Source organism: Trachinotus anak, unplaced genomic scaffold, assembly GCF_046630095.1.
Source record: "Trachinotus anak isolate AG129_WGS33_773 ecotype Australia unplaced genomic scaffold, CSIRO_AGI_Tana_v1 ptg000020l, whole genome shotgun sequence".
Taxonomy (NCBI): Eukaryota; Metazoa; Chordata; class Actinopteri; order Carangiformes; family Carangidae; genus Trachinotus; species Trachinotus anak.
In genome coordinates this window covers 9,110,289-9,121,917 of record NW_027273871.1, presented here as the reverse complement: position 1 = coordinate 9,121,917, position 11,629 = coordinate 9,110,289, and the positions used below count along the sequence as shown (strand labels likewise).

General features: G+C 42.7%; 1 long non-coding RNA gene and 1 pseudogene across 3 annotated transcripts; both read left to right on the top strand.

Annotated features, from left to right (window-relative positions):
* The first annotated feature begins 1,478 nt into the window (after positions 1-1,478).
* Positions 1,479-4,977, top strand: LOC139637238 (GTPase IMAP family member 8-like; annotated as a pseudogene).
* A 1,959-nt stretch (positions 4,978-6,936) lies between these two features.
* LOC139637604 (uncharacterized) lies at positions 6,937-8,423 on the top strand. 3 transcript variants are annotated; one of them, XR_011694637.1, is made up of 5 exons: positions 6,937-7,084; positions 7,166-7,372; positions 7,448-7,597; positions 7,738-7,770; positions 8,128-8,423. It is a non-coding gene; the product is annotated as an uncharacterized lncRNA (long non-coding RNA). The 3 variants fall into 3 exon arrangements; XR_011694636.1 differs by having other exon boundaries at positions 6,938-7,084; positions 7,448-7,770; XR_011694638.1 differs by lacking the exons at positions 7,448-7,597; positions 7,738-7,770 and having other exon boundaries at positions 6,951-7,084.
* The last annotated feature ends 3,206 nt before the right edge of the window (positions 8,424-11,629 follow it).

Sequence of the window (11,629 nt, the reverse complement as noted above, 5' to 3'; positions counted from 1 at the left end):
AACTTCACCAAACTGAGTGGAGCAGGAAGTGAAATGAGTTTTATTAATCCCACCCCTCCCACACAGACACACACACAAACACACTCAGACCACATTGCATGTATACTGCAAGTGAAACTAAAGAAAGACTTTCACATCAGCTTCATCAGAACAACCACAGCTGAGCTACTGCTCTCTGACTTTGGACTGGTTCAGTGTTGATGATCCATACTGGTCAGATCAGCGGATCAGTGGAAATATACAGTCATCAGACTGATTCACTGATTGATCAGTGATTTTTCAGACTCAGGTATTTTACCTCTGTGGACTTGTTATCAAGGCCACCCATGTCAGCTGATTGTAATGGTAGGTTTGAATGGTCAGTGGGTTAGTAGCAGTAGTTTTTTATTCATTCATCACATGTAATATAGTACATTTAAACAATATAGAGCAAACGGACAGTGAGTCAGTGGTTCTCAGGCCGTCTGACCACACTCATCAATTTAAACTTCCCAACAAAAGAGAGAAAACCGTTCACACTTGTAAACCTCAGAAATCAATCTATAAACCTCTTTTAAACAACCAAAATGAAATTACACCTTTTTAAATTTATATTGTCATTATTCCAAAAGGTCAGTGTTGTAGGTGGAGGACAGGTGGTGTTTCTCCACTTTAACGTAGATGACCTTCAAACCACCTGAACTCACTGTCGGAAACATGTGGGTGTGTCACTGACACTTTGATCCTGGAGCTTTACTTTATGAATGGGCAGTGATGTCAGTCTGATGTGCGACCTGATTGGTCCCACTTAAGATGGTCTCTTCCCTTTGTTCTGTGAAACAACCCGATGAAGGTCTGTGCATTGAAACGTTGTTCATACAGTTTTCCGTTGTGATGGATGGAAACTGATCTGATGACGCTCTTCTGCTGCTGTTGCATGTTTCTGCGACCAGGTGTCACCACCACAACAGAGCAGACCCAGCTGTGACATCACGTCTGAGCTAAGGTCAGGACGTTAATTTCAGTTTCAGGGTCTCATGAAACTTGACAATGTTTTCTAATGAGTCAGTCTCCACAGTCTGCTCCACCACATGACGGACTCCTCTCTCTAAAGCGTGGTAGTACCTCCTCAGCTCCTTCAGCTCAGACTCCAGTCTCTCCTCCACCTTCTGTCGCTCCTCTCGAGCCTCCCTCAGATTCCTCTCGTACTTTGACTCCACAGTTTTTATTTCCTGCTCCAGTTTCATCTCGTAGAACTCTCTGAGCTCTGCCTCTCTCTGACCCAGCATCCTCTCCACCTCCTGGTAGGTGTAGTTGGAGTAAAACTCTCCTCCGTTGGCAGCCACCATCTTGTCCACCTTCTACAGCAGATAGATCCAGTCAAAATAGATCGGTTCACTGAGGAGCAAGAGAAGGCCGTGGAGGCAGCGATCAGAGTAGTTGGGGAACAGGGATTGGACAAGAGTTACCTGCTCTTCACACATGGAGACACTTTGGACATGACAGTGGAAGATTTCATCTATAGGAAGGAGGAATGTCCACTGCCAAAGCTTATTGAAAGGTTCAAATCCAAGTATCTGGCATTCAACAACAAACATGGAGGACAGGAACAGGTCAGGGAGCTGTTGGAGAAGACAAGTACACTCACCTCTCGTTTGCACTGTGACACTGACAACATTATTAGATACTATCGCCTGTTGTGGTTAAAGTGTTCAGACTCCAAAGCAGAGGGTCACATGTTCAACTTGACTGTTGTAGTGTCATCAGTCATGAGACATCTTAACTTCACTGTCCACCTGTTTTCTGTCTCACAGACACTCTTCCCAGGGCGTCTGTCCCTCTGGAGAACAGGAGGATTGTCCTCTTTGGTCTCACAGGGAGTGGAAAGAGTTCATCAGGAAACTCCATCCTGGGGTCAAATCACTTCAGATCAGACTGTGACTTTGAACCAGTCAGTGCTGAGTGTGTGTCTAGGTCAGCCACAGTGGAGGTCACTTCAGGTCACGGTGCTGGACACCCCAGGACTCACTGAGTTGTAAGATCATGGACACAATAGAAGAGGCCAGTCCAGGAATACATGCATTTGTCATTGTGGTGAATATTGGCAGGATCTCAGACGCAGAGTTTGCTCTGCTTGATCGACTCCCAACTCTCTTTGGAAGACAAGCAAATAAATACACCATGGTCCTTTTTACTCACGGGGATAAGCTCAGAGGTCAGTCCATTGATGGAAAGATCTTGTCCAGCAGGCGTATGTCTGAACTGGTTGCCATGTGTTGTGGGAGATACAGTGTGGTTGATAACACAGACAGAAGGAACAGGCTGCAGGTTAAAAAGTTCCTGGACCAAATAGATGAGATGGTCTCAGCTAATGGTGGAGAGCACTGCCCCATTGACATGCTCCACATAGCCACAGAAAATGTCAGTGTCCGGCCTAGGTCAGGTCAGATAGCTCAGTTTGAAATATCACCTGAAGTGCCACCGGTACAAATGGCCAGAGAAGCTCAAGGGTTTTTCCAAAAAATCTGGGATTGGATCATTTGGTTAATTGAGTACATTCGAAGCTTGTTTAACAGAGAGCATGACAATATGTCATACAGTGGACTCAGGCAGCCACTGTTAGCTTAACAATGATAAAACCAGTTATTGTGATCCTGTTGTGAAATATTCCCTCACAGACTCACTGTGTTGTGTTGTAGAAATCATTTCTTTGTATCTTGGCTCTGAATGAGCCAGTGAATATTCTCATTTGTCCAGGTCATAGTATCTCAAAGGAGTTTTAAATCGAAAGCAACTGGACTTGGTTATTTGTCTAGGAAGACGTTTCACCTCTCATCCAAGAGGCTTCATCAGTTCTTTCTCGCACCTGACCAGGCTGGGACTGGTCCAACTATCAGAAGACCCAGGTATTTTTAACCTCTGGGAGGGGCTTTCACAAGGCTGATGATGTTATTGGTTCCAATAACATACCTGGGTCTCCACACCAGATAGTTGGACCAGTCCCAGCCTGGTCAGGTGCGAGAAAGAACTGATGAAGCCTCTTGGATGAGAGGTGAAACGTCTTCCTAGACAAATAACCAAGTCCAGTTGCTTTCGATTTAAAACTCCTTTGAGATGCTTGGCTCTGAATGTTTTCATATTGAAGCCACCTGGCGTCTCTGGTTGATCTGATTTTTAAATACTCACATTATCCCTTTGTTATAGATGTACTATAGACAAATATGTTATCCTATTGTTGTTACACTCATCTCCTTTACCCAACATGTATGTACCTTGAGCAGGTAATAACTGCTCAAGCTCTGTCTGACATGGTGGTCTGCATAAGAATCCAGTGACAATATAAAGTATAAAAATATATATTTGTGTTGACTATTTTCAGTCTTTACAGTGTTTTCACAGCTCATTACAGACTGTTAACAGTGTTTGTCAGTTCTGTGTCACCCAGTTTGAGCTGAAAATAAGGAGACAGCACTTTGTTCTCAGGGCTTTACGTGCACATAGTTATATAGAGGTACAGATTATACTACATTTGTAACATTTAATTTAGAGTTTGTTCTTTACAACAGCAATAATGTGTTTGTGAAATTCTCCAACAGGTCCAGGGGAGCCAGACCTCAGGATTGTGCTTATTGGGAAAACTGGAGCTGGGAAAAGTTCATCAGGAAACACCATCTTAAGGAAGAAGGTCTTTCTGGCTGAAACGTCTGCTTCTTCAGTGACATCAAAGTGTCAGAAGAAAGCAGCTGAGTTTGGTGGTCAGACACTGGCGGTTGTTGATACTCCAGGTCTGTTTGATACAGATAAAACTCAGGATGAGGTGAAGAAAGAGATCACTAAATCCATCTCTTTAGCTGCTCCTGGTCCTCATGTGTTCCTGGTCGTGCTCCAGCCGGGCAAATTCACAGAAGAAGAACGAGAAACAGTGAAAATCATTAAGATGGTGTTTGGAAAAGAGGCAGCATCTTACACCATGGCCTTGCTCACCAGCTGGATGAAGAGAAAGAATCCATAGAAGAAGTAATTGGTGAAAATGAGGCTCTTGGTGACTTCATCAGTCAGTGCCTTGGAGGATACCATGTTTTCAACAACAGAAAGAAGAGTCCATCTCAAGTTTGTGAGCTTCTGGAGAAGATCAACACAATGGTTCAGAAAAACGGAGGAAGCTGCTACAGCAATAAAATGTTCCAAGAGGCCGAGAAAGCCATAGAAGAAGAAATGGAACGTCTCCAGAAAGAAAACCCAGATCTGGAGCCTGAAGAGGCCAGAAGACAGGCAGAGGAAGACAACCCGTTTACGCGGAAAGCACCAAATTCTGTTGTTGGAGTTTTGTAGTTGCAGCAGTCTTTGGAGTAGTTTTCGGAAGAGCTGTAGGAGGTCCAGGGGGAGCTGCAGTGGGAGCTATATTTGGAACAATGACAGAGAAATACAGTATTTAATATGAATTAGCCTCCAGCTGCAGCTCATTATAGCAACATTAAATAAGATATTAAGGGGAAATAATCACATAACAGTGTGTAACTTTGATTTGATCACATCTTGTTTATTTTTCCTGCTTTGTATCATCATCTTTACCAGCAGGTAGTTCTCTGATAATGTTAGAGATCATGAGCATTTTAATTTCACTAATTAATGTTGATTATTCAACAGGTGATTAATGAGACACTTGTTTACTCTTTATTTCTGTGAAATGTGATATAAAGTCACAGAAGACTCTGGACACACTGATCTTCATCTGTGTGAATCCATCATCAATCAAACAGGTTTATTTCTAATCAAGTTTTCTCTGGTTCTGTCAGAGGAGGTTTAGTAGAGACAGAATGTTTCTGAAGACAGGAATGAACAGGTTTGTAAAAAAGCTGAGATGTTTCTGTGTTGATGACTAGTTTGACAGCAGTGACATGATGGTTCATTTATCACATGTGCTTTATGTGTTCTCACATGTTAAAAATATAAATATACCAAATAATCAAGACCATTAGGAGAATATCTGAATATGTGTTTTTAATAGCACCCAAAGAACAAGAGGTCCTCCCTTTCAAAATGTTTTTAAATGTCTTAATATTTCTGTTGCTCTGAGGATGAATTGTGTCTGATGATTGTGTGTTAATGTGTTAAAATCCTGTGCACTGACCCGGATGTCAGAGGGTATCACTCAGTGTCACAGCCCTTCAGCAGCATGGTACTGGTTATACTGGTCCAGTATGACACAAACTGGAATTATATAATCAGAGTTTAGTTTCCAGGATTGTAGTAAATTTTAACACATCTGTGAAGATTTTATTTTTCTTTTCTTATGTATTTTCTGGTGTAAATCAGTTGGATATAAATGTAATTTCTGACAGTGATGGAGCAGGTGTAAACTTTAAAACAGCCTGTAGTCCTCAGTCCAGTCCTCCTGTGCTCTGGTCTCATCTCCTTCTTAGTTGGAGCTTTTTCAGATGAAAACGTGGTTTCTTCTTCAGTGGAGGAACGCAGCTTACTGCACTGTGTCAGCTCATATGTGGGCGGAGCCTGTGTGTTTAAACATGGGAAAGACCAACACTTTAACGGGAGGGACTCAAACACACGAACATCCCACTGCCTCAGACCAGTTACCAAAACAGAGAAGCTCAGATAACTTCACACAGAGGGGGTGTGGCTCCATTCCCTGCTCAGGATGCCATCACTCCTCCACATCTTTACACAGAGAACAGATGTTTGCTGCTGTGTTATTTTTTAAAATCTCATTTACAGAACCTTTAAAAATTGAACCCAGCTGAGTAGCAGAGTGGTATCAGGAGGGTCAGGAGAACTCCTCGTGGGCCGTTAGTGTCTCAGGGCCAGAATGATTATTGTGTAGGTTAATGATACAATGTTATATAACAGCAGTCTACCTTGCTGCACCATCCAGCACCTGAACTGTGCTTCACAGCCTCTTGTGTCTCGCAGCACTGAGCTGCAACCAAGTCTGTATATGAGGTAGGGGGGTAAACGGTCAAATAATGAGTCAATAACAGCTGTAACCTCTCCGTCATACTCATTCAGAGTTATCAGAGGTCTACGTCCAGAGACCAGGTCTATGTCCAGAGACCAGTTCCACATCCAGAGACCAGGTTCACATCCAGAGACCAGTGGCCTCGCGTACAAACGTAGCCATCTTTCACACTCGTGGTCGGATGTATAAAGAGTGAAATGAACATGAGAACTCGTCAGCTTCTTGTCTGACAGAACCACATTTCTAATGGTTTCAGTCAATGGCGACACTCAGAGGTGATGAAGTGAAACTACTGACATTATGAGTCTGACTGACACATCTCAAAACAACTGCTGCTCAGACTACAGCACAGACACATGGAGCTCACTGTAAACAGTAACACATCCACATGTAGCCCGTGCAATTAAATATGCGGACATAAGCACACATGTACAACAGGATGAAATTCATAACAGCAGCTGTGGCCTCATTAGACGTAACAGAGAATCACAGAGTGAAGGGAACAGGTTTATAAAGTTCTCACACGATGAAGTTAACAAGGCTGATATTACAGCGGAACAGCAGCCAGAGCCAGTTTCCCTGATGTTATCCACACACACACACACACACACACACAACTATAAAGGCACCATCAGAGGATGAAGTCGTCATCTTCATTCTGACTAATATTGTGGCGAGATGACCCGAGATTCATCATCCTCACGCAGCTCAGTCAGGAACAGACAGGCTGCAGGTGATGACAGGAGATGACAGGTGCTTCTTGATAAGTAAAACATTTATAAGTTAATTTAATTTAAAATCAACTCCTTTGACGCACATACATACACTCCCAAATCTCACGCTGTTTAGAGCATTATTACTCCTCAGTGGTCTGAGTTAGAGACATGAGACATTCATCACACTCAATCGTTTATCTCAATAACATCCTCCGGCCATACATATGTCGCAGAATAAAGACTTGTTGTAGCGGCTTTTGGCTTAAGAGGATCTTTCTGTTAGGTCACTCGGTAATTATTGGCCAATCACCATAAGGGGACGCACTATAAAAGCGGGTGACTCTCGGGTGCTCTTTCGTTTCTGCTGAGAGCGCGCGCCTTGTTTCCGGTGGCCCTTGCTTCCGCTTTGCCGCAGGTAGGAGAGAGTCTCCGTTGTTTGCACTTTGGCATGTCCTTGTTGCGAGGCTGCTTATATTGGTTGCTTATGACTTTATAGATCTCCTGGCTGTTGCTTCCCGTGTTCTGAGCAGTGAACTTCCTGCTGATCGCCGCTGGTAGGTCCCTCCCCAGTTTCATTGTGCCGCAAACTTCCTGCCGGTGGCATTTTACCAACAGTTGTGCTTTAGGCAGTGACTGCTGGATCAGACCAGCGCCTGCAGATTCCCTGGTCTTCCTGCGGGAGAGAGCTCACGCGGCCCGATTGGTATGTAGCCTACTCTAACATTAGTTTTCTATTCTATTTCTTATTGTGGTCTAATTTGATCTGCATGCACTGTAGGAGCTGGCTGCTGTTGGCGTGCGCAGCCTCATTGGAGCGACGGCGGCTGCGGTGGCGCACACACAGGGACGCTGCTGCTTCGCCTCTGGCTGTTCGGCCTGTAATCGTTTAATGTGTCTGTGTTTATTTTAACTTGGGCCCGTTTTTTAAGTGTGAGTGGGAAGAAATGTGATCGTGCAGGATTGTATTTTGCGATGTTCTGATTTATTTGTAATTTTGTATCTACTTTTCCGTGTGGTTGGTTACTTTTCTTATTGTTTGTATTATTTGTGATTTATTACTTGTTTCAGTAATACAGCTGCCATCCAAGCAGCCTTGATCAGGTATGGTTTACGTTGTGTGAGTGCAGTCACACAGCTGTTCATCCACAAATAGTCTTGTAGTTTATTTTGTTATACATAGGATTTGTAAGATATTACTCTTCATTTCATGTTAATTTATGTATCGTTATATATGTGCTGATTTATTAATTGAATTGATCATTTAGCACTCATTAGTTTATTTTCTTTAGTCTATTTTCTATTAGTTTACTTTCCTTTTTTTCTTTGGTTACACCACTGGCAGGAGGCCCTTTTGAGAGCTGCTGATAACCAGTGTCAAGGTTTCAGCATTTGGCCACTGCATGGTTTATATCTTATGTTGGAAGTTGTAATGTCCTAATTATGTTTTGTTTGTTTTAGGAGCTGGGTACCTGCGGTGGTGGTGGGGCTGGTGTCCTTCTTTGGTGGTGGAGCCCTCTTTTTGTGTGCAGTGTCTTGAGTCTCCCAGTATTGACTCCACTTGTGTGGGTGTGTATGTACGTGTGCTGTCGGGTGACTTCTCCTGGGATCCCCCTTTTGTGGAGCTACCCTACCACTAGTAAACCCCCTAAGCTCCAGTTACTTTCAGTTACCCTGCTACTGAGTGAATTGTGTTTTTAATGATTATCCTTATGTTACTAAATTGTTAATAAATATTATTGATGGATGGAACCATGTCTCCGGCCTCCTGAGTAGAACGAACCTGTAAGCCTTTCTAAAATATCTGGTATCAATTGAGGGTTCACAATTCCTTGGGTGAAATTCCCAGGGTGGTGTTGTCGGATTACCATATGTGTAATGTATAAAACCTAGGGGTGTGTGTTTGTGTGTATTCTCCTCCCCCTCGTGCTCGCGCCGCCACACATATCCAATCTCACACACCACGGACGTGCACTTACATTAGAGCAAATTTTGTGCATCGAGCTACGTTTTTATGCTAATACCTGTTACCCATCATGGTAGTGTTCCCTGGGTACAAACCTCTGAGAAACATCAAAGAGGAATTTCACAGGATTGTAGGTGAGTTATGCAGAAATCATTCAGTTTGAAGACATGTATTTTATTTTAGATTAAATTATAATAGACATTCTGCTGCGACCTCAGACTGGGATCAGTGGCCTAATTAACTGTCATTTTGCAGGGCTTCCAAATGTGATTGGTTGCAGAGATGGAACACACGTCCCTATTACTGCTCCTGCAGAAAATGAAGGGGAGGAAATCCTTTCACAGTATCAATGTCCAGGTATATTAACTACCATCTTAAAAATGACACATCACAACATACTGCAACTCACATGTCATTCTCTGCACTGTCAAGATCATATGTGATGCAGCTCACAACATTTCGAATGTGGAAGTCAAGTGGCCTGGCTCTGTCCACGTTTCCTGGGTCTATCGAGAGTGTAGCTTGAGTAACAGTTTTGAACGTGATCAGGAACCTATAGCTTTGTACAAATATCATTCCTCATTTCTCTGTTCAACACACCCAAATGTATCCACTTTAAGTACAGGAGAGTTTGATGGCTACCTACTGGGTGACAGAGGATATCCCTGCAGCCCTCTCTGTTGACCTCTTATCCTGACCCTGAGCTGGGGCCCCAACAACATTTTAATGTGGCCCACTGCAGGACTAGAGCCCGGATTGAGATGACCATAGACATGCTCAAATCCCGGTTCCAGTGCCTGCGTAAGCTCAGGGTGACTCCAGAGAGGGCGTGTGACATCACTGTGGCATGTGTGGTTCTCCATAATATTGCCACTATTAGAGAGCAGCACCCTGCCGTACAGATGAATGACCCTGAGGATGACCCTCCTATCCGCCCTGCAGATATCACCACAATTACACAACACCACAAAAAAATAAAGACAAATAATTCACGTTTGATCTGGTCCTCTTTATTCCCTACAAGTACAAATGCAACAGTTAGGATTTGTAATATTGTTCCAACAATTAACATATTTCACCTGTGATAATCCACCCACCTTAACTGGCGTTCCACTTTCAGAATATTCTAGGCCTGATTTCCTGATTTGGTGATCCAAGTAGACAATTTATTTATCATTTTTAGCAATCATCTTAAGGAGGTGCAGCCTATATGTCCTTTACTGGTAACTGGGAAATATATGGATGATGTTTAAATTCTACAGTTTTACATGCAGAATTAACATGGCATTTACAGAATATCTCACTGTGTCAAGCTGTGCTGTGGAGGTTTAAGGACCTGGTGCTGGCCAACCATGCTTTGTTAAAGGACAAGAATGTGGAAGTCGTTTGTAAAGTAATGTGAATGGGTGGAGAATTGCTAGTAGCCAGACATAATATTAAGACTTATACTTCTGAATGCCCCTCTGGATCCCTCTCCGTGGCATCAGACAGCGTTTCATCATCCTCCTCCTGTGATGCAGGAGACGATTCTGTTTCAGTAAACTACCTTTAAACTACCATATGTGGCAAGAGCTGAGTATTGAGTACTTACAACTACAGGCTGTTCCATTGTTGCAGTGGTGGATGACACCATCTGCAACTGTTGGGGAGAGGGGGATGAAAAACCTAATATATATGTATTATATAGCTATATGTAAGTGTGTGTGTATACTTGCATCTGACGTAGGCACTTGTGTCCTGGGGGGTGACTGGCTCAGATGAGTTTCCTCCAGAGAAGCCTTCAGCCACTGGTCTTTGACAGTTTTGGCTGAGGGCCAGCTCCTCAGCCTCTGTCAGAGGTGGTGGTGTTGGCCCTCCGCCCGTTTTGCAGGCCTCTGCCCTCTTTCTGTTGGCTGAGTACAACTAAAATGTTAATCTTTTTTTTAAATTAGTATTTTATTGAGTGTTCATATACACATCATCACATTTTAGTCTACAAATCAATGACTCCAATATGTATAAAATAAATACAAATTTGTTAAAATTGTAATGTTAATCTACTAAGCAGGATATTAGGCGAGAGGATGCGTTAAAACAGCATTCTGTTGGGGTTTAAATTACTACATATTGAAATAACCATTGAATGAATATTTACTTTAATAGCCTATATCAATTATGAATAAGATCAAAGTGAGGAACAATCATGGCAAAGCAAAGTATGTCTTACCTTTCTGAACGATGTTTTTATATTTAAATTTTAATTGCTTCCAAGTTCGCTTTTCTCCTGATGGATTGCACCTAAATGAAAATCAGATTTTATTCAATCCACCACTTTTTCCCCTATATCCTATGATTTTAAGTGCAGTTAAATGTTAAATCAATAGAGTAGTGCATTTAGACTTATGCATTGACTCGGGCAGCAGTTTTCTCCCATGTCGCCTCTCTCTCCTCAGCTGCTGCTGCCATGTCACTTTTTTTGTGAAATATATGGTTGAATTCTCCACAGGCCTGCAGGAGGACCTCCTGATCCAGCGGGGTAAAGTTATTCAGTCTTTTTCTCCCTGTGGTTGCCATGGTGAATCAAGTTATCGGGGCTCCACTGATGATGGCTTTTTATAGTTGTTGTGCATGCACTTAACTCAAGGTGAACATACTCAGAGTTCACTGATCTGATTCAAATCAGCTGTTCTGGAACCGGATACTCAGAGTTTCCCAACTCAGAGTTCAGGGATAGACTCGGAGTTTGTTAAACTTCCTTTCTGGAATACCCCCCTGTAGATAGTAGATTAGACAATATGTTAGTGTCAACCCTGTAAATAAATATCTTTTAAGTATATCTACTGGTGTCTTTGATCTGCACCGTGGGTTATTCAGTAATTTCAGTTGTGCTGTATGTCCCGTATGTGTAGCATAATTGACAATAAAGCTGACTTTGACTTTGACTAATGTTGCACAAGGAAGAATCTCGCCAACCTGTTCTCAGTAGAACTTGCATCCTTCAACTTTACTCTTGATGTG